Here is a 19,188-nt window from a genome sequence, read left to right on the forward strand (position 1 = left end):
GGTTGTAAGCTTGCTGTGCTGGGGTTTGGGGGTCTGTAAGGGGAGTCATCAGAAATGTCTCACAGGCATAGCCTTTGTCCCCCAGCAGCACACCAGAGAACTCACCTGCGAATACAAAACATAATTCTTACAAGTACTGTACCCTTGATGTTCAAGGTGCTTAAAAAAATGGGGTGGCTTACCTAGAGAGAGTCTCTGGTAAATTCTACTTGCCCGAAAGATTCTGGAGTCATGGACTGAGCCAGGCCACTTTGCCTCTAAATTTGTGAGAAGGCAGTCAGCATCACAGATCATCTGTAAAAATATATAGCCTATTAAGGTCATTTAATGCACAGAATAATTATGTAGCTGACAGTAACCATAACTCATTCTTACCTGAACATTGACACTGTGGAAGGATTTCCTGTTAACATAATCTCCCTCATGTGCCCCTGAGGGGCGTTGGATACGAATATGGGTGCAATCCACTGTACCAATTACATTAGGAAAAGCTGTAACACAAAATAATGAGTGTCATACTGTGACTATGCTAATGTAACATTTTGTAGTAATCTGTTATTATTCGTGTAACCTGCAATCTTGTAGAACTCCTCCTTGATGTGGATGAATCTTCTGTGACAAGGGAAGGTGATAAATATGTGCACAAGAGATTTCAATGCCAGACTTACATTTCTTATTGTGCGGCAAATAGTGGCTTTATTGAGGTTTTCTGCATCACCGACAGAATACAGAAACATGCCACTTGCAAAGAATCGCAGTGCTACGCAGACCATCTGTGGGACAATGAGAGCATGGCTCCGTGCTGTCTTGTGCTGTATGTTTGGACCCAGCAGCCTACACAAATATCTGATGCCATCACCTGAGAATCTGTACCTCTCAGTCAGATATTCGTCTGAAAAGGCCAATGGGTCTGCCCTATCTCGGAAGACTCTTTCATGCCTGAATGCTCGTCTGAGTATTAAAACTTCCTCATCAACTACATCATCCAACAAAGGACAAGCCATTGTGAATAGGAAACACACAAATCTTTAGTCTATATATACTACATATTGACCTCGTTACGGACTTAATTGAAACCACATTTGCAACTTCATGAGCCATTTCTTATTATCTCATCAACTGCAAAAAAAAATTTTTCTCATTCAACAGTACATTTCTACTCTATACTTGCATATATAGATATACATAGTCTATATTCTATTTCTCATATTGTATAGTATAGTTATTTTGCACTGTGTTGGCATTCATTGTGGACAGCAAAGTAATAATTGCTCAGGAAAATCTGCTTTCCTCACTGGGTGTATGACAATAAACGCTTTAAATCTCGAATAATATATATATATTCATCAAACCTCTGACAGTGAAATGAACAGCAGTTTTCAATAATAACTAAAATAACAGTACGCATACTTAGATGAATGACAGTATATCTAGTATTTTAATGCAGGACCATGAAGTGACTAAAACACATTAATATCTAGTAGGATTTAGGGAGGAACTAGCCGATAAATCACTAGGATTAATCTTAGCCTGGTTGTTAGCCTGCTCCGGAGCAGGCTAGCTGCAAAGTGTAAATCTCCATAGTAACTTAATGTAGATTAATTTAGCCTCCCTTCATGCAACCAAGTAAGGGCTAAATTCAGCCAGGATAACTGGAAAATCCCAGCTTAATCCCTTATCTTGCTTTTGTGCAATACCCCGCTGGTGTGTCATGCTTTTGTATAGTCTGGTTTGTTGTGAACACATGGCTTGTCATGTGTTTCCTTGTGCCATGGGCTCTCCTGATTGTCTAGCCCCTCCCATCTTGTTACCTGATTATTAATTAATTTGTCCCACCTGCCTTCCTTGTTACACTCTTTTGTTTGCTTCCCTACTTATTCTCTCTGTTTTTGCAGTCCCGTGCTAGTTCATCATCTATGTATCCTTGTGTTCCTGTTTCCTGCCATAGTTTTGTTGTATCTTGAGGCCTCTCCTGTTTTCCCCCACGGGGAGTTTTTGTTTGTATTTTGTTTCATTTTTATTATTAAATAACCTTCATTCCTGCACTTGAATCCTCGCTTTACTATTTCACCATTCCGTGACAAAAACAGAATAGCAACTAGTACCTATTAATTTGCAGATATCTTCAACCTCATAAGGAACTATTAAGAAAATATTAAGAGATATCTTCTTTTAATAGATCATTACATAAACATGAATATACTATCAACCATCCAATCAGATTTCATATGGTAATGCAGGCTAAACTAAGGCTATAGAAGATTGATTTTTTTCGTAAGTAACTGGTTGGTTGCAAATTGGTTAGCTTGAACATAAGGAAAGATATGTGTTTAATATGACATTTATTGTTTTGAACATACAGTAGGTTATAATAAAGGCTTAAAGGGGTGGTAAAACGCATTTTTTCGAAGGCTTGATTATGTTTGTGGGGTGCACTATAGTATGTGTTCATGCTTCGTTTTTTAAAAATAGCATTATTTTTCATATATTTTATCTTTATTCTATACTGCTCTTCCCCTCCTTGTAAAAACGGTCTGATGGTTTCCTGGTTCTATGAAACCAGTCCCTCAAAACTACGCAATGGGCTCAGATGTGATTCGCTAACCGTCTAGTGCACGTTTCCCGGAAACGTCACGCCCCTTACCTTTACCAGCAGTTTGCTCTGGTAGTTTGTGCTTTGGTTTATTATAAACAATGGCGTCAATAAAACCAATCGGACCCGGGGAAACGTTAGTGAAGATGATCGAGCAGAACCTGTTTAAGAACCTGTTTTTTGTTGTTCTCTCATTACTTTTTAGATGCGCTGTTATTTAATTTTACTAATTATTATAGAATTACAAAAAAATTACAATAATAAATCATAAACAAGAATTTCATATAATAGTTCTAACAAATTATACTACAGTCCTCAAAGGGATTTTTTTGAGTAAAGACTGCGGATCTATAGCGATCGTTTCTGACTGTATGCCACCCTTACTTTTGTATTTTTAGAACGATTGTAGACAAATATCTGTCGACAGAACTATTAACCCAAAACGAACACTAAACATCGGCTGCCAAATCAAACACAGAACCATATTTAGCATGCCTTTAGATAAACAAGCATGTAGATAAACATAAAAGCTCTAATCAAAGAATAATTTACACTAATTCCAAGTTCACTGTTGAGATAAAAAAAAAATTTGTAATGTAGGTGTTTGTCAGATAACGCTAAGTATGAATGAGCATACCAAACCAGCAGGGCCAAACAGCGTTGTCATTTGTTTACTTCCTTGCTACAACGTACAATTAACAATACAAAGTATTACAGGAAAACACATCGACGAAAAATAAATCATACTTACAGGTTGTGGCTCGTAAACAAAAGCTTCTGTTCTTAAAGTTGGAACTGCTCCATCTTTCAGGACAAGCCGATGTGCGAATCCTGCATTGAACTCGCCACGATTGTGGAAGCTTTCCTCCGCAAATTGTGCAGCACTGAGAGCGAGATTTGGGTCATAATTATGAGGGACCGAGTTAAAAATAAATTTTAACCATTGATCCCTAACTCCCTCGTCCCTAGGAAGGCTGAACAAAGCGGACCTGCAATCCGGATGAAAATAACAGCAGCGTTTCGACGGCATTGCGACAACTCATGTCCAAAACAGCAATATAAAATGGCCTCGCCCCGCTTATGAAGTATTCTCGGAGGAGGGGTTTATGTAAAAAATGGGATATGCTGACGTCAGCATATCCCATGGAATGTTGTGTTGTCCAAAACCGGTCGTTTGCTGTAGTCCTTAGAAATTGATTTTTTTAAAGCAAATATCTTCCTTTGCTTTGAACTTTGAGTGCTGTAACTTTGCAGATATTGTTTATGCTCAAACAGCAACATTACACACTAGCTAAAGTTAGAAAAGTGAAATCGTGTTTTACCACCCCTTTAACTGCCAATAATAAAATTCAAACAACAGTAAAGTAGATCGAAAAACTGCTTCATACCCACCAGCCAAACAACCACAATACCCTGAGATTGGGATTTTTGGTGAGCATTCATAATTCCTTACAATAAAACATTCGGAATATTAATCTGCATCTGTGAATGAGAGTCATGTCAAAATAAGAGTATATATGCACTATATTACATATGCCTATTCATTATTTATTTTTTTACTCTAACACCATTAAAAAGGTAGGTAATTATTGTTATTATAAAAAAGACCTTCTGCACTTCAGTCCGTTTCCTGTGTCATCTCTCTTTGATATGTTGTTGGTTCATTAATATTCAACATATTATTTGCATACTGATTATTTAAATAGTACTAGTATCTATTAAGGTAAGGATATCTTTGATCTAAAATGTTACTAGTAACTAAAAAATAAGCACTAGTTCTATTTTTTCTTGACAAGTTAGGTTAAATACTAGACACTATTGGAATAAGTATCTTATAAATAAGAACTAGTTTCTAATGAATAAGTCCTTGTACTTATTGGAATAGATACTAGTATCTAAAAAATAAGTACTAGTAGCATGAAAATAGATACTGGTAGGTTTTAAGGATTAAATGTTAAAACTGCTTGCCATACAACCAACCCCTTATGATGATTCCAATTAGTCGAGGGACCTGTTTCAGAAAGTATGTTAACCCTGAAATGAGAGAAACTCTGGGTTATCCGTTTCAGAATGGGAGGTATGTCAAACCCAAGAAAGCAGAGTAAGTCAAGCCCGTTTCTGAAAGAGAGGTAAATTAAACTCAGAGTCAGTTACCATGGTAACTTACTCTGTGAACATAACTTGGTCGGGAGCAGGTTTTCTTATGTAACCCCAGAGGTTTTTTTTTTTTCAGTAAATGCATTTTGATTTAATAATCTTTAGATATTGTGACTGGAAAGTTGGAAACAAGAAAAAAATGTTAAGTAAGAAAAGTTTCAAAGGATTGCAGGACAGTGGTGGAGAAATCGGTTTAAATGAGGATAATCTGATAAATGACGTTCACTTAATAACATCTTGCTGTGACCTCTGAAAATAACCTAATAATTAGATTTTCCTTTAGGATTTCCAATGTGGTTGATGACAATTGATGACATGCATATTCTCATCATTGCACCTTCCGAAAATGAAATGGATTACTGTAATGGGAGGATGCCAGATGGAAGGGTAGAGATATATGCCGTAACCACCACAGCTGTTAAATACACACAAATTATTCACAGTTTATTTGGTCATCTTTATTTCCTACAAATCCAAAAGCAACTGTTATTCTTTTTTCTGTTGGATTTTAATATTCTTCCAATATTGTGCATCTCCTCTTCATCTATCAGTGATGGTGCAGGTCCAGCCTATGTTGGCCCAGTATGTAATGGCACAGAAAATAGCGGAGACAATAGCAAGTAAACTCAGTTTATTGGTCAGTAACCAGAGAGGCAAAAGGATGAACTCGGGAAACAGTCTCAGAATACTGGTGTGGTAAACAGATGGAATCCTTGGTGACGCAGGCGTGCAGGTAGGCAACCCTGTCCTCGAGACGGCGCAAGAGTGAAGTGATCCAGGGAAGACAGACGAGTGCAGACAGAGACTCACGAGGGCTGACAGAATGACATCCAGCGACTCCACTAACGCACGAGGACACAGGCAGGAACACAGCGACACGAAGGGAAGCAAACACCAGGAACGGGTACATCCAACAACGATCTGGAAAACACAAGACGAAAGACTAAGTGCTTTAATAGGAACCGCTGATCAGTCACAGCTGGCGCTGATGATAATCAGGGACTGATCAGCGGCTCCGCCCACGTGCATACAAAAACACAGCATCAGAACGAGTCAATGAAAGTGTGAACCGTGACAGTACCCCTCCCCCTAAGAGCGCCTCCCGGCGCTCCCAGAGGGACCTACCTGTCGATTGTAATCATCAATAAGGGATTGATCCAGGATGTCCCTAGCAGGAACCCAACATCTCTCCTCCGGACCGTAACCCTCCCAGTCCACCAAATACTGGAATCCGCGTCCCCTCCGTCTAGAGTCCAGAATACGGTTGACCGAATAAGTGGGTTCCCCATCTACGAGTCGCGGCGGTGGGGGAACCGGGGCTGGCGGGTTAAGGGGAGAACGAAACACGGGCTTTAATTTGGAAACATGGAACACGGGATGGATTCTCCTGTACGCGGGAGGAAGTTTGAGGCGGGCTGTCACCGGACTAAGGATCTTGGTGACAGTAAACGGGCCAATGAATTTGGGAGCTAATTTATTGGATACGGAGCGGAGCGGAATGTTCTTGGTAGAAAGCCACACTTTTTGACCGACGAAGTATACGGGAGGTCTTGACCGGTGGCGATCGGCCTTGACCTTGGTGCGCGCCCTCACCTGGAGCAGGGTCTCACGGGCTCTGGTCCAGGTGCGGTGACACCTCTGGATAAAGGCGTGAGCGGAGGGGACCGCGACTTCGGATTCCAGGTTAGAAAAAATTGGTGGTTGGTACCCTAAACTACACTCAAACGGAGATAGACCCGTGGATGACACTGGTAAGGAGTTAAGAGCGTACTCAACCATTGAAAGCTGTTGGCTCCAGGAGGAAGGATTCTTAGACACCAAACATCTCAACATTCTTTCTAAATCTTGGTTGGCTCTCTCGGTTTGGCCATTGCTCTGGGGATGATAACCCGAAGACAGACTTACAGTCGCTCCAAGTAATTAACAAAACTCCTTCCAAAATTTGGACACAAATTGGGGCCCCCTGTCAGAGACCACGTCCATCGGGAGGCCATGTAAGTGAAAGACGTGATCTATGACAGCTACCGCTGTCTCCTTGGCAGAGGGTAATTTGGGCAAGGGGATGAAATGGGTCGCCTTCGAGAACCGGTCCACTACGGTCAAAACGACCGTCTTACCCTGGGAGGGGGGGAGGGCGGTGACAAAATCTAGCGCAATGTGGGACCAGGGTCTCGAAGGGACCGACAGCGGTTGGAGTAACCTATCTGGGGGTCGATTAGAAGTCTTACCAGTGGCACAACTCGAGCAAGCCAAAACAAAATTCCGAATGTCGCGAGCCATTAATGGCCACCAGAATCGTTGCTTGACAAAAAACTGGTGCGGTTAACTCCTGGATGACAAGCTACACTGGAACAATGACCCCATCGAATAACGTCGGACCGTAACTCCTCTGGCACAAATAATCGACTCGGACAACCGGGCGGAGGCGTTACCCCTTCAAAGGCCGTCTTGACCCTCGATTCGACCTCCCATGTGAGTGTGGAGATAACTAGCTTCTCGGGTAAAATGCACTCGGGAGTAACCGGGCGTTCGGATTGGTCAAAAATACGAGATAAGTAATCGGGTTTGATGTTCTTGGAACCCGGGCGGTACGATAGAGAAAAATCAAAACGTCCGAAAAAAAGTGCCCACCGAGCCTGCCTGGAGTTGAGTCTTTTAGCAGATCTAATGTATTCTAGGTTCTTATGATCGGTCCAAACGATAAAAGGTACCCCCGACCCTTCCAACCAATGACGCCATTCTTCCAGTGCTAACTTGACTGCCAACAACTCTCTGTTACCAATGTCATAGTTACGTTCGGCAGGAGATAAACGATGAGACAAAAACGCGCAAGGGTGCATCTTGTCGTCTGTGGAGGAGCGTTGAGATAGAACTGCACCTACCCCCACCTCTGACGCGTCGACCTCCACCACGAACTGACGTGAAGGATCAGGGGCGATAAGGATAGGAGCTGAACTGAAGCAGCTCTTGAGGTTAGTGAATACAGCCTCGGCTGTATCGGACCACCTGAACGTCGTTCTGGGGGAGGTCAAGGCAGTCAGAGGAGCGGCTAGTTGGCTGAAGTTGTGAATAAAACGCTGATAAAAATTGGCGAAGCCCAGAAACCTCTGTAGGGCCTTACGGGAATCTGGACTTGGCCAATCCATCACAGCCTTAACCTTGTCAGGATCCATACGCACCCCCTCAGACGAGATGATGTAACCTAGGAAAGGAACAGACTGTGCATGAAAAGCGCATTTCTCCGCCTTGACAAAAAGCCCATTCTCTAGCAACCTCTGAAGCACTCGTCTGACGTGCTGCACGTGTTCCTGGAGAGACGAAGAAAAAATCAATATGTCATCCAGGTAGACATAGATGAATTGGTCAACCATGTCTCTCAGCACGTCATTGACAAGTGCCTAGAAAACCGCTGGGGAGTTGGACAGCCCGAACGGCATAACCAAATATTATAATATTATAATTTATTATAATAAGTGACCCCTGGGGGTGTTAAACGCGGTTTTCCACTCATCCCCCTTCTTGATGCCGACCAAATGATAAGCCTTACGTAAATCCAATTTTGTGAAGACTGATGCTCCCTGTAACCGTTCGAAAGCTGAAGACATCAACGGCAAAGGATAAGTATTCTTTACCGTGATGTTGTTCAGCCCTCGGTAATCAATACACGGTCGCAGGGAGCCATCCTTCTTCTCCACAAAAAAGAACCCCGCCCCCGCTGGAGTAGAGCCCGAAGCCATTTGTTTTGAGAATAATGGCTGGCTGATGAAGTTATTGGCTGGCTAGCCGGCTCAGCCAAAACCTAAATGGCTGCTGCAGCCGCCAAACTTTTCATAGCTGCAAATGGCTGAAGCTGCCACTTCATGTCTACAGATGTCTATGTTATACTGATTTACCAGATCTCAATATTTCCAAGCAATGCATGGCTTACACTATATTTCTACAAAATGCAATACAATGTAATAAAGAAAACACCAGATTTTACTTTCACAACGTATGTACATATTTATTTTGTAGTCTGATCGCGGAGAAGTAACGTTATGTTGATTAAGAACGCAAACTTTTGTTGAATTTATGAGAAATCTACAGACGCAAACAGATGAAGTGTAGTAAAATAAAGACCTAAATGTGTATTTCGGACTTTTTTTCACCACAAGTCTGTAAGAAGACATGGAAGACAAATATCCAAAAATCTCAAAATTGACCAGTAAAAAAAAAACGATGTTTTTGCCTGCCGTGTCTCGCCTTAATATAAACACACACTGTTATCAGTATTATTTTGGACAAAGTTTTGCACATTTCACTTCAATGTACACTGAAGCATGCGTCGTGAATTAGCAATGTGGAAACGGTGGTTTGTTACTGCAGTAATATCACGTTCAGTGCTATAAATCTCTCAGTTTCAGAATATTTGGTTCATAACATCATATCTTTGATTCAGGTGTTTGTGCAACCGTGCCCTGAAGATTTAACAAAAGTCTGGCTAGGCCTAAGTTAAAAAAAAAAGTAAGTAGGAATTAGCAAAGTATGTGAGAAGTGAGATCAAAATTACCTTGCTTGCTTCTTTCCGCCATTTCACCTCAGTGCGAGAAAAAAATGCATCGCTTCTTCTGTACGGAAAACGAGCAATTTTAATTGGTCGTCAAATCACTGTGAGTCTGTGTATCGTAGCAACGAGCACAAGACTGTGCTGTTATGAATCCAGTGGGAAAATAGATCTCGTGTATTGTTTATATATTCGTGTCGTGTGTGTATGTCTCTATGTGATAGAATTATTATTTGATGCAAATAATTCTAGCCAGCTCAGCCAAACTTTATCAGATGGCGGCTCAATTTGGCTTACGAAATTATTGGCTGGCGGCGGCTGAAATTCTAAATAGCGCAAATGGCGGCGGCTTCGGGGTCTACGCTGGAGAAGAAGGACGGATGAACTCGGATGCTAGAGAATCAGAAATGTATTTCTCCATGGCCTCCCTCTCAGGAACTGAAAGAGAGTATAACTTGCCCTTTGGCGGAGACGTACCTGGCAGAAGATCTATAGCACAGTCATAGGGACGATGCGGAAGGAGAGAAGCAGCCCGGGACTTACTGAACACTTCCTTCAGGTCGAGGTACTCACGGGGCACGTTAGACACATTCACCGACTCCTCCTGAAAGACAGAACTGGACACGGACAAACAAGCAGACACCAAACAAGACGCATAACATTGGGTGCTCCAGGTAGAGACTGAGTTATGTCCCCAGTCCACCCTGGGGTTGTGCTGAACTAGCCAGGGGTGACCGAGGACAATGGGGACAAGGGGGGAGTCCAGAAGCAGGAAAGACATTTCTTCGGAATGATTGCTAGAAGTGATAAGGGTCAACTGAGTGGTGGTGAATGATAGAGCGGGAAGTTCTTTACCATTAAGTGCATTAACAGAAATCTTGTTGGTGAGTTGTATGATGGGTATTTGGAGCTTACGTGCTAATGTCCGGTCCATAAAATTTCCTTCAGCTCCCGAGTCCAAAAGTGCCTGACAGTGATGAGTTCGGGTTGCCCACTGCAGTCTCACCGGGAGGAGTATGGAAGAGGTGATGGATGTGGAGATCCCGCCCGACAGTATCCTCTTCTCTACTCCCGAGCTCTGTCTTTTACTGGACACTGGTTGAGAAAGTGACCCGCTCCACCACAGTAGAGGCATAAACCACGGGATCTCCTTCTCTCTCTCTCCTCCCGGGAGAGCCGAGCTCGACCCACCTGCATGGGTTTGTGATCGTCGACAGGGCTGACCGTATCACTACCGCTGGCCTGAGGGTTACCGAAAGTCCTAGGGCCCGAGACAGTGCGAGTGCGTTGCTCAAGACGATGTAGGCGAGCGTCCACTCGCAGTGCCAGCTCAACTAGTCCATCGAGATCCGTCGGCAGGTCCAGGGTGTAGATCTCCTGGTGGATACGGTCAGCCAGCCCATGCAGGAACATATCACACTGCGCCTCCTCGTTCCAACGGCACTCAGCGGCGAGGGTGCGAAATTCGATGGAGTAATCGGCCACGGTTCGGTTCCCCTGGTGAAGGTCTGCGAGTTGTCGTGCAGCTTCCTTGCCGGCGACCGCCCGATCAAATACCCTCTTCATCTCTTGTGCGAGTGCCTGGAACGAGGAACAGCATGGTCGTTGGTTCTCCCACACCGCCGTCCCCCACAAAGCAGCGCGTCCGGTCAACAATGTTAGTACGAACGCCACCTTCGCCTCCTCAGTGGAGAAGCTCAGAGGCTGTAGGGCAAAAAACATTGAGCATTTGGTCAGGAAGGGTCGACAGTAATTAGCCTCACCCGAATAGCTCTCAGGGGTGGGTAGACGCGGCTCCTGTTGACGACCAGCTGAGAGAGGGGTGGGGGGAGGCGGCGGTGGGGTTGGCGCAGTGGGTGTGGCAAGGTGTTGAATCTGCTGGGTGAGCTCGGATACCTGCGCCACCAATGCTTGAACCGCCCGGCCCGTCAAGGCGAGATTCTCCTCCTGCTGATCCATACGAGACATGTTGCGGGCGAGAAACTCAGAGAGTTCAGGTGTCCTTGCTGTCTCCATGTTGGTCAGATCGTTCTGTAATGGCACAGAAAATAGCGGAGACAATAGCAAGTAAACTCAGTTTATTGGTCAGTAACCAGAGAGGCAAAAGGATGAACTCGGGAAACAGTCTCAGAATACTGGTGTGGTAAACAGATGGAATCCTTGGTGACGCAGGCGTGCAGGTAGGCAACCCAGTCCTCGAGACGGCGCAAGAGTGAAGTGATAGGGGAAGACAGACGAGAGCAGACAGAGACTCAGGAGGGCTGACAGAATGACATCCAGCGACTCCACAAACGCACGAGGACACAGGCAGGAACACAGCGACACGAAGGGAAGCAAACACCAGGAACGGGTACATCCAACAACGATCTGACAAACACAAGACGAAAGACTAAGTGCTTAAATAGGAACCGCTGATCAGTCACAGCTGGCGCTGATGATAATCAGGGACTGATCAGCGGCTCCGCCCACGTGCATACAAAAACACAGCATCAGAACGAGTCAATGAAAGTGTGAACCGTGACATAGTAGAAGTCAAATGTTAATTTCATTAGCCTAATTTAAAAAAATTAACAGGTTAGATTAGAGAACATTTAATTATGTGAAAAGAGCATTATACTATGTGGAAACAGCTGCTGCACATAGAAATAGACACTGAATTATATTTAATACAATATGTCAAATGTTTGTAAAGGCATGTAGCCTACAGCCATGAACCTTTTATGCTTAAAGATTTAACTGATTGAATTATTAATTTATTTTTCATTTTTAGTTGCTGCCAAGGTTTTTTTTGTTTTGTTGTTGTTGTTTTTTTTTGCCTGTGGGATACCATGAAAATTAGTATTAGTTCAATAACTTACCTTTCTGTCAGTTTTCATCTGATAATATAACAGTGAGTAAGATTATACTTGTGTATTGACTCGGAAGTATGCAGGCGTCTTTTTGTCGGGTGCTGTTACCATGGTGAATCGTAATTTCGGAGCTCCATTGATCATGGCTTTTCATAGTCGTGGTTCACGTGCTTAACTCAGAGTCAACGTACTCAGAGTTGATTGAACCAGCTAAATTCAGTTGTTCTGAAACCAAAAACTCTATCTCAGGGTAAATCAACTTTTAACTAAGTTTTAACTCAGAGTTGGTTGAACCTCCTTATTGAAACAGGCCCCAGTTATCCGGTCACATCCTCTGGTAAGGCGACGTCACATGAGTTTTTTGTTGTGCATCAAGACAATGTTATGTTTGGTTATGTTGATGGTTAAAGATGGTTATGTTTCCATAGTTTATTCGCATGTTATCAGATAAAGACATTAACTGCCTCAAATGAGCACATGAATGTGTTTTCGTGCACAATTTTAGAATTTATGTGCATCTTGGCATTTCCACCAAGTGTTTTTTTTTTTATATGATTCACAAAATTCACATAATAATATAGGTAAATTGCAACATAGCTATTCCTGAACCCTAATGTGACAGGAATACAGTGCACACAGGAATAATCACACACACGCCAACAGTTTTTTTTGTGCTAAAAGTCCTAAAAAAATAACTTTTTGTCACTTTACATTGTTCACATCATTCAAAACTGATTCATTCTTTGTTTTTCAATAAAGTTCTTGCATAAATCTTATTTCAGCAAATTACCTCTCATTGTTGCATATCCCCAGCTAGTGTTACAACTCACCCCTAGTGCGGTAGGTTGTAACAACAGAACTCTTTGTGTTTGGCATTAACTCAAAAAATCTGTGAATGCGTAATTGTAACGGTGGCTGTATCAATGAACTATAATAATTTTTAAACAGGAATACATTTGAAATGCAACCACAAACTTAAACAATTACTGTCAAATTACTTAACTGAACAGGGGATATGCTGGGGATAATCAGAAACCAAAATAGATATAGCTGATGATAAATAATCACTAAACTAAACAGAGCAGTGAAACCGGAACTAAAGAAAACAGAACATAATATCAAAATAAGAGTCCATAACTGTAACAGTATTACACGGCCAAGTGAGTTTTATTTGTTGTAGACAAATGTGGCTACCGTGAATCAAAGTTTGAGAGATCTATCACAAACAACCACTGAGTTACTGATGCTCAAACAAAAAGTGTTACTACCATCCCCGCTCTCCCTTAAATAAAATAAAAAAGTAACCTTTCAACAAACTATTTTTTTTAAAATAACAGTAAAGAGTCACCAATTTACCCACCCATAAAAATACCTCCCTCATGTTAGCAAGCTCTGACTTCGGTATAAAGAATGACATTTCCTCATATTTACTGCAGCAATCCTCAAGAAACATTCCATTTAGATGACAATGATCTCTTGTGCCACATAGTTCTCTGATTATTCCTGATCACCCGCCTCAGCAAAATGTTACAACTAAACATCTTATAGCTGATACTTACATTTAATTATTATACTGGTGAGTCATGCTTTTTGTTGGTGGCAGTAAAGTAGATGATGATCTGCCAAAAGCCCATTACATTGTGGCCTGCTGTGCCAAACTCATCGTATTCTGAAATTAATGGTGGAGTCTGTTTTGCTACTATTTTGGTCTCTTTCATGTTGCCAAGTTTGAGCTTGTTAATCTTTGCAACTGAGTTCATTGTTTGAGAGTGTGATTGATGATGCAGATTGCACATTTGATCAAGGAGACACTGACGAAAGGCGTCATTGTATTTTTGAGGGCAAACTGGAATGTGTGGAACTTTTCACAAAAATGGGTACCAAACCTGGAAAAAAATAATAATAATGAAAATCCTTTTTTAACAAAATGGTCTGTGAAAAGAGGTGCTTTACTTTCAAAAAAGTTGGTCTTATATATGAGCTGAGCTAATATGAGTTACATTTAAATGAATGACCTGTTTTATTTTCATCTTTAAGCTTTAAGTACATTTTTCAACCCTGTTACCAAAATTGTCCAAAACCTTGATTTTTGTGATTTTTTTCAAAACAACATTATAGCAATAAAAAAAAGCCATTATAAATATTTTTTTTTTAAATGTGGATATTTTTTTAAAAAAAGAATGGGTAACAGTGTTGTAAATTGTTGTTGTCATCTAAATGAACATCCAAAACTCATAACAAGTTTTTCATTTTTAGTTGAAAATGGTGTCGTGTAAATGCTCCTCAGTCTAAATTGAGCTGTTTCTCAGAAGAGACTAGCAAATTTGGGATTATATGTTGTTTTTTTATTAACAAACTTAACATTTTCCACAAATTAAAGAAAAATATTTGTTTAATTATCAATAACTTTTGCAACAGGGTTGAAGTTTGAGTTTGAAGAGGGCATAAATAAATGAAATATTGCTTACTTATTGTACAATTCATTCCAGAAGTCAAGATTCCCATTTTTAAAACTTCCTTCTTTTCATTCTGGGTTAATTTTATGTTAGGTAAAAAGTTTATCAACATATCAAATAGCAAAATATGAAACCCATGTATTTTGCATAGAACATGTTCAGAATTCAACAGCCATTCATCTCCACACTGATTAACACAATCAGTGCTGTGAAAATTGTTATGATGTTGATGTTTTATGATTTTAAGAGCACCCCATATGTTGCATAAAATCAAACTATAACACATCATCAGTGAACACAAACCATAGCTAAACCAGTTTTCAGCAGCTTTGTCAAGATTATTGTTCAGTTGGCTAACTTGAAGTGAAAATTGATCATTAGCACCATGCGGAGCTGACGCCGTCTTATCCAATCAAGTAGCTGTGTAGTTGTGATCTCAACAGCACCTGGGTTTGAAGTGTGCAAGCTGATGACCTGTTAGCGCTGCTGTTTATCTTGGTATGTCAGCCATAAAAAGCCATGAGTCATTTACTCCCTGCAGGTAATAAACACTCCTATGCCTTACTCATCAGCATGTGCACAGTCTACGCACACATCTTCATTTAGCAGGAACCGTTTACAGTTTCCAGTAAAAGGGGACCAACGGTTAAAAAGGGGGAAAAGACAAGTTCTGGCAGGGTGTTTGATGGGAAGAAAAATAGGAGTGAGCGAGAGCATCTTCAGACGAATGTCAGTGTGAGCTCTGATGTGCTGGAGGGCAGAGATTATCATTTGAGAGATGAGGAAAGGAATGGGTTTGGTTAAGCACTGGAAAAGCAAGCCCAGACCTGATCTGACACTGCTGCAGCTACACGGCAGGTAAAGGGATAAAGACTTGAGATTTTCCATAAGCAAAGCTCCTTGTTAACTCACAATAGGTTCAATAGGCAGGGCTGATTATTTCATTGCATTCACTCCTGTGTAGTGGCAGTAGGGATGGTTCACACTAGGGGTGTAACGATATTCGAACCGAAGAACCGCGATACAGAACCCACGATTCGAATCGCGATACTCTCATGGCGAACCGAACACGCCCCGCCCCCTGCTACCCCGGCCCCGCCCAGCCCGGCTCATTGGACCTGGAATGTGTACACAACAAATTCAGTTTTTTAGTCTAACCACCATTAACACCAAATAGCAAGCTCCGTGTTTTGTTACTTTAGATAATAAGCAAGGTGTAATCTTCAAATTCTGACTATTTGATCACAAAAATCAAACAATAAATGCCATTTTGGTGCTCTCTGATGTGGCGTGAGATCAATGTACTAGCTCCTCATTTCAAGTGGCAGCGCGGAGCGCGAGTAAACGCAATCATCTCTTCCTCAGTTACAGAATAAACATGAATGGACACCTGAAGGTATGTTGAAAAATACAGTATACTTACTGAAAGGCATCATAGCTCAATCAGTGTTTCAGCAGCGTAAAGACGTCAATAAAACTGCATAGCTTGTCACTAGCATTATATTTACCTCAGCAGGCAAGTTATTCAGTGGCCACAACTTGTTGGTTCCTAGAGAAATGAACTCTTGCACTAAATAAATGCACTATATTATCCTATATATATTATATTTTACTTAACCTGTTAATTATATCTTGATTATTTAATGTACGTTTAAAATATCTTTCATGAAAATGACAGCAACTGTGTAAATTATTATATTTCAATAACAAATTAGAGTGAAGTTAATGCAAAAACTGCCTTATGTTCAGTTTACATGTTTTCATACAATGTGTTGGGTGTTGATTGTTATATCTAAAAAATAAATAGCATCTGAATTGCTGTTGTTAACCTTGTGAAGCTCACCGGTCTCGATCATCAACGTCGTCACTCCTCCTTTATGCTTCCGCTCCGCCGTGAGAGATGCGAGACCGGTGTGCTTCACAGGTGTTGCTCATTAGCAATCGCACCACCGGCCTCGCGCCGTTCTCTCACGTCCCTCGGCGTCCTGTTCGCCACACACTGTTTAAATTTTTTTTTAGCTTTCTAAACCGAACCGAACGGAGACGTCAAAAACGTGGGAAAACCGAACCGTCAGTTTTGTGTATCGTTACACCCCTAGTTCACACACACACACAAAAATATATTATGTCACAATTGCATCACCCTCTTGCTGTTTCAAACCCGTATGACTATCTTTCTTCCTTTCAACACTCACGAAAACTCATGGAGAATTTGCCTGATCTTCCATGAACGCTTTAGCGTAAGTTCTACATTGTCTTCTCAAAGGAAGACTCAATTGTTACGTCACTTATTACCTTCTCATCTAACCAATCGTTATCTAATACTCATAGTATAAAAGATTGCTACTTACACATGTCTGAGTTCATTCACGCCAACATTCACCTCCATCCTTCCCACCACCACCAGGATGGTCCCTTCCTATACCTCCCAGGGGGTCGGCTGCGCCCCTGCCTTCATCTTCAGGCGGTATATGTGTGCCAAACACACCAATTGTATTGACTGAAGACAGTCCATGACATCCCTAGCTGAGTGCCTGTGCATATATACAGTAGGAGGGCGCCTGTAATACAGGTCATCAGCTCTTTTGTCTTCAGAAGATGCTTGTTTGTATGCACATGTAAGACAAACCCTCCAGTGGAGCGCCAATTCTGAGGAATTGAATGGCGAGAGAGTTGAGGCAGGTGTAATTAATAATCTGCACAAGCCACAGATCTAGCCATCCATGCCACAAACCACACAACCAGTGCATATGGCATTCAATGGATGGCATTGCCATGGAGAGGCATCTGTAATAGGAGAAAAAAGGAGGAGAGGAGATATCTCGCATTCTGGTGTTTGAAGTGGGGGTAATTAACCCCAAACACACACACCCTCCAGCTTATGCTGAGGTTGGAGTCAGCCTTCATGGACCTGCAAGATAGGCACAGAGTATGGACTAATTGTTAAGAGTGTAAACCACTGAAAAGGTTGTGTTCCACTATCTTTTTTTAGTCTAGAGCAATGCTGTGGTTCAGCTTGCTCCTCTACATGATCATTTACGGCCGCTTTCTGAGGAGGGGTTTGAGAGCAACCATTGCCAAATTGGCAAAGGAATAGAGAAGGTTTTAGATGTTTTGGATAGGCAAAACAGAAATCTGAAACTGCTCTTCCGGTCACCCGTTTTATATTGGCCGCTGAGCAGTGCTTGATTGCTTATGTACGCCGGTGCATTTTTGGCAAAGATAGGAGGTAGGCTGGGTATATGTCTGAGGACCGAGCAGTGGGTGGAGGTTGATTGTCTCTAAAGGAAGACATCTCTTTTACTCCACTCTGATACCCTGAAATATATTTTTCCAAGGTTGAGCTATATTATCCTCTTATTTGAGGGTCTAAGTAGAAATATTGTTAAGTAAATACCCACTTAAGTGTCAATGCAGGGAAAACAGGGAAGTTCCGGGAGTCTCCCGCATATTGATAGCGGCTCCCTGATGCCCGCAAATTAGTTCAAGTCTCCCGGATCTAGAGCGAGTGAGCAAGAGCTCGCACATACTGTGCTCCAAACCGTGTAGCACGCGCACGGCAGAGAGGGAGAGAGCTAGAGACCTTGCGTGTGTGTGCTAGTGTGCGTGTGTGCCTCATGAAGCGTATGTAAGACAGCATGTAAGGCCCCATCCACACTACTGCGTTTTAGTTTAGAAACGGAGAATTAAAACGAATACGATCTCCGTCCAAACCAGCGTTTTAGCTGCGTATTGGATTTGATCTCCATCCAAATTAAAACGACTGAAAACGCGGATCACGTGACCATTCACCTACACTGGGCAGGCGCGTGCCGGTGTAAACAGGAATCAGATTGACAATTCCTCAGATTTCGCTGAGGTTGATAAGTGCCGATCTGGACACTCGTAAGTTTTCGCACTATTCCTCAGAAACCATAACTTCATTGATAAAATTATCCCACCATGCGTTGGTTCTTCCCGGCTTAACCCAAAACCGACGCTCCATGCACGGTCGATACTGCCGCTGCACACGGGAATTGTCACAGATCGCTCGAATAATAGCTTGCCTCCGGCGCATGTAGGCAGTTATAGCATTGTAAAATGCAGAATTTACTTGCACTAACGTAATTGGTAGTCCAGGCTGTTGTTGTTGTATGTTTTCTTCCGTTGTATGACACCCAATCAGAGAGCCAAGCATGAACCTCTGCGTTATCGTTTCTAAAGTCCTTCGTTTTGACCCGTCTTCACTAAAACGCCCTCCGGATATTCAAAACGCAAAACGGGGTCGGCAGCATTTCTAAACTTCTCCGTTATAAGTCTTCGTTTTTGCCGTTTTAGTCTGGACGGGAGGTGCAAACGTAGCAAAAGGTCTCTGTTTCTAAACTAAAATGTAGTAATGTGGATGGGGCCTAAGACCTAACCCTGACCTAAGAAATCTTGCTCTCAGCTGTAACTTTATCTCATTCACGTTCATTCAAATGTAAAGATTGTTGCAACTTCTTTTTTGTTCCATAAACTCTTTGTTTTTTTTATCAAAATTCCTTTTGCAGTCATTCAACTTTTATTTTTCCACTGTTGTTGGGTAGGGGAGGCTTGTTTTTTTACTATGAA

The 19,188-nt window shown here is 42.0% G+C and overlaps 1 long non-coding RNA gene across 1 annotated transcript; it reads right to left on the reverse strand.

Annotated features, from left to right (window-relative positions):
- Nucleotides 1–513, reverse strand: LOC143729656 (uncharacterized). The gene is made up of 3 exons (XR_013200039.1): nucleotides 376–513; nucleotides 183–294; nucleotides 1–105 (listed from the first exon to the last, which is right to left on the reverse strand). It is a non-coding gene; the product is annotated as an uncharacterized LOC143729656 (long non-coding RNA).
- Between the last annotated feature and the right edge of the window lie 18,675 nt (nucleotides 514–19,188).

The sequence above is a fragment of the Siphateles boraxobius genome, unplaced genomic scaffold (genome assembly GCF_051911475.1).
Source record: "Siphateles boraxobius isolate OS27281-9 unplaced genomic scaffold, OSU_SipBor_1 8, whole genome shotgun sequence".
NCBI lineage: Eukaryota > Metazoa > Chordata > Actinopteri > Cypriniformes > Leuciscidae > Siphateles > Siphateles boraxobius.